Consider the following 4864-nt stretch of genomic DNA (forward strand, 5'->3'; position numbering starts at 1 on the left):
ATGAGGAGGGTGCGAAGCAGTGTCCAGATGCCACCGGAACAGCCGAGGACTCGAGCCATGTGACCACCATCACCATGTAGAGCAAAAAAAAAGAAAAAAAAGAAAACGCATTGTCACACGTCTGAGTGAGAGAAGTATATAACAGAATTATATTGATTTATAACCTATATAAAAGAAAATCTGATGACGGGGATGCCAAGAAATATCCAGGTGGCGACCGCCATCACCATGGAGACCTGGGAGGAGGCCAGACTGCATGTGTACACAAGAGAGATTCACATCACACCATTCACACACACACGAAGAGAATAAAGAAGACATTCAGAGAGAGAGAAAATGCATGTGAGAGAAGAGAACAGTTGCAGTAGTTAATAATCTATACACTGTAATCTCGTCGGCAGAACAGTGCTTGGTAAATTCATTGAAACAGAAACTGACCCGCCATGCAGTATAAGTTGTGAAGCACGCAACTTAAAGGCAACTAATTGTAGGCTAAGGCAAAAAGATGAGTTTTAAGTTTGGCTTTTAAAGGACTCAACAGAGTCTGATTGTCTGATGGCAGCAGGCAGGTTATTCCACAAGAATTACCTGAAAACTGAACATTACAATAATCAAGTTTGGATGAAACAAATGCACGTATTACAGTCTCTCTGTCAGCCATGGTCAGGAAAGACCGAATTTTAGCTATGTTACGTAAGTGAATAAAGGCAGTCTTGGGGATTTTTTTTTAATGCGATTATCGCAGGAAAGGCTGGGATCTACGGAGCCCCTAAGGGGACATGGGCGAATTATTTTTTTTTAACTATCTCGTGCTCACGAGATACTATCTCGTGCTCACCAGTTAGTATCTCGTGCTCACGAGGTACCATCTCGTGCGCATGGGCGAATTTTTTTTTAACTATAACACTTCCTGTGGCGCACTACCACCTAGCCTTGACTCAGCTGAAAGAATGGCAGCAGAAGTGGATTTATTGTCTTTTCTGAAAACCCGAAATATGCCTGATAGCATCATCAACCAACTAAAAGATGATAAGGTAGGCTAAATGGTGCCGCCGTTATCTCGTGCATGCTTTGTAGATGGGCTAACGTTTAATGTTTTAATCCTAGTCTAGTTTCTGTGCCTGGGATTTTTACTTTCCTTTTTAAAAACATGTCTTGACATTTTCCCTGCTTCTTACAGCTCGACATCAGTGTCATAAACGTTATGACTGATGAGGAATTAGGACGGTATAACATAAGATATGGGGACCGACTTGCACTCCGATTATTTTGTCGGCAAACAACTGTGACAAACGAAACGTCAGGAGCTGCCAGGTCAGTGAAGTACGCTCTCATGCAGCCAGTAAGAGACAGACTACTGGGGGCCCAACAGGAAACCCCTGTCGACGCAGCAGCAGCAGCAGCAGCAGCGGGCCCTGGTGCTGCTGGGAACAACAACGCAACGAAAGACACACGACGAGTTGAAATGGGATGGCTCCACTTTGATAACGGCACTTACCATCAGGTCAGAGCAAGAAATGGAGGTGGCACACGACACCTGTCTGTCCAGAAAACAGTAACTGTGGGTGAACTACTGGAGACTGGCAAAGACTTGTTTTTTTCCAAATGGACATTCATCCAAAGGACCGGTGGAAGACTTCCGGTTAGATATTGGTGATTTTAGGCAGAACACGGTATCCCGTGACGTCACGGTGAGCGAGCTGTACACGAGCAGAGCAAACTACGAATGCTGCGCGTCTACACGAGCTCCCAGGCTAAAGACGTCCCACTGATTCTTTTTGACACGTCATCGGACTTCGAGCAAACAGACAAGGGGCCAATGGAGAAGGTAATTTATCTTCTGTCACATTTGTGTTATCAAAACATTGTCGTTGAAATCAGGAGACACATAACTAAACAGAACAGATGACAAATGTTCGATTGTAACGGGAAACTTGCAGTCTGTGATTTATGTCGTCTCTGTTTATGTGTAGGTGTGTTATTGTATCACTGAATCAATCTAGTTTTGCCTTCATGGTTGCATAGAACAACTGTCAGTAGCCTATAGCCTAGCTTACTTCTATTCATGAGCAGAATTAACACTGTTGGTAGTATCCCCACGTTAATGTAGGATATGCAGATTATGAAAATTGACACTATAGTTCACGGATTTATACGTGCAGGTATGTCATAGGCTTAACACATAAGTAGACCATGAAATAAACACAAAGAGCCAATTCACAAAATAAAAGGGCAGCTATTGCTCTCTCTTTTGGCAAGAAAATGTGTAGAAGCTGAAATTATAAAGTGTTGAATGTGTGTACAAGGAGAAAGTCTCATTTAGCCTAACTGTTTTACTGAGTGAAAAAGCTAAATCAATAGATGATCAAATCAGCTGTATGAGTGTGTGTGTTTTTTAAACAGCACAGACATCATAGCAGCAGACTAACGAGATGGTGTTTGCACCAGCATATTATTATGCAAAATCTTTGGGAATGGTGTGGACAATATGACATTAAGCAGGGCAGTTTGTGAGGGTAAATGCTGCACAGTTCATGTGCAATCTATTTTTTGTGGATCCGGCCCAAAAACTCTTTGTAGAAAATCATCCCTCCTGCTCAGACCTGGGTGGATGGGACCAAGCCTGCTATCAATAAGGCACACCTGACCTAATCAGCAGCCATACTTGGACTGATTGAAAGGCCCGATGATAGCTGTGTTTGAAATCATTATGTTATATGTCATATAGTAGTGCACTATATCCGTGATAATGGGCGGGTTGGAACACAGCTGTAGTGTCTGCTTCAGTCTCTTCTCTGGGTGAGCTGTGGCCTGCTGAGTTGCGGCTCCTTATGTTTAACCCTCAGGTGCATTATTTGAGTAAGTGTGGACATTCTTTACAGTTAGGATTGTTTCCCTGATTTAGCTGCCTTTTAGTTGCATCTGAGTGTCCTAGTTTTATTGATTAGCATTTTCCATTACCTTTTAGCATTTAAATCATCTGAGTTACCATAAACGAACTACAGTCAACTGTTTGAATGGAACCCTGTGAGAACAAATTAACTGTTGAAAGATTTTCCTCCATGTTTTGATCAGTGTGCCAATGCAGATGCTCCGAGTATAACCCAGCCATCAGAAAGCAAGTTTTTACATTCTCAGTATTTCAGCCGTATGACAGCATATGTTGTTTATCTGTCTTTCTCCACATAAAATTCAATAACTAGAATTAATCACTTCCTTTATTTTTGGTGTGAATAATGTCTATCAAACCTGTCTCATCTGCATGAGTACATCCTATGTTGTAAAAAGGAGTGCATTTAATTCATTTGTGTTGTTTTCAAAGAGTAGCACATTTATAAATATTTGCTCCACTTCTCTCCCCACTTATGTATATGTTCAATTACAATAAGTTTAAAAAGAATTGTTTTGCCGATCTGCTGATTTCTTTATAGACTAGGACTATGCAGAGATGATCCTTGAGGAACAGAACTAGGAGACGTTATCACTGGAAGACTGGAACTGATCATCAAGTGGATCATCCAGAGAGATGCTCTGATTCAGATCCAGAAACAGGTTGCTCAGTGCAGGAAAACCATGAAAAAGTAAGCTCCAATACAAATTACTGCATTTTTACAGACCCTGTCTGTGACATACAATATACACCACATTTAAACTAATCACCGCAACTTGCAGTAGAAATCACATGGCTTGCAATCCAATATACTGTACAGCAATGCAGCACACAGTCTGTAAAGGAATGTAGACATTGTGTATCACAGATTTAACTTTTTAATAAAACGTGATTTTGTTCCAACAATGGTAAATCCATATTACATTTAAACTGCAGGTAAAATGATGGAAGAGGGTTAAAAGTTCAAGCTCAATGACACATTAACTCAATATGCATATACAAAAAATATCTGCTTAGGTGTAAGGTGTTTTATTCCCATGTACTGTATGTGATAGTACACATGATGAGATGATGCAAAGGTAATTGTTTTTTATCATTTGATCATGAACAGAGGAGAACCAAGCAGGCAACCAAGACTAGCCCCTCCTGAGATGAGTAACACAGAGGTCCTGCATCCACCATCTTCTGATGATGATGTCAATCATACTTGCCAGTCAACAAGCATGCATGAATCTGACTCTATAATGTCTGTGTCAAATCAAGACGCAGACCACTTGTCAAGTGGCGAGTTGGATCCCCCTCTTGCCCTTGCCATCCAAGCATCTCTTGAAGACTTTGAAGTACTGTTTGGACCCGTTTATGGTGAAGATGAGGATCTAGACTCCACCCTTCCCTGGAATCCACAGGACTTGAACAGTATGCAGGTATATTGTAGAACTGAGTTAATAATAGTGCTGCAAACATTATTGCCATTATTATTTAAAGTATTTTTCCTATTCATTATTCAGTCTATGATATGTACCATAATGGTTATAAATAAGAGTGCCGAAGTCACGCCCCTTCCGGTGGACCCTCATGGGACCTTAGATGGTAAAAAATATGAATGGCAGTGAATGGGGAGAGGAATATTATCTTTTGGTCCTGTTTGAGTTGCGACATGAAATCCAAAAATGTTGTTAATGAATTTAAAACATAAATTTTAAGTTCAAGAAAGTCATACTTTGTCGTAAAACTGTTGAGATATAAGCTTTTGAAAATACGTAATTAGAAAGACTACACAGGAGGCGGTCGCGTATGTGATGTCATAGCTTTCGCTCGCTTCCTGCAGCTTGGAGTGACTGCAACCTGGCACAAAACACGCAGGCATCTTCAATCTTCAATCATAAATCCGTTAATCATAAAACAGTGGAATTTCAGCGGGAGGCCAAGCTGCAGGAAGCGAGCGAAAGCTATGACATCACATACGCCTCCTGT

General features: G+C 41.0%; 1 long non-coding RNA gene across 1 annotated transcript; it reads left to right on the plus strand.

The window, feature by feature from the left end:
* Window positions 1-1814: 1814 nt before the first annotated feature.
* On the plus strand, window positions 1815-4103 carry LOC130115410 (uncharacterized). Its single transcript, XR_008810492.1, has 3 exons — window positions 1815-1828; window positions 3432-3581; window positions 4002-4103. It is a non-coding gene; the product is annotated as an uncharacterized LOC130115410 (long non-coding RNA).
* The last annotated feature ends 761 nt before the right edge of the window (window positions 4104-4864 follow it).

The sequence above is a fragment of the Lampris incognitus genome, chromosome 7 (genome assembly GCF_029633865.1).
Source record: "Lampris incognitus isolate fLamInc1 chromosome 7, fLamInc1.hap2, whole genome shotgun sequence".
NCBI lineage: Eukaryota > Metazoa > Chordata > Actinopteri > Lampriformes > Lampridae > Lampris > Lampris incognitus.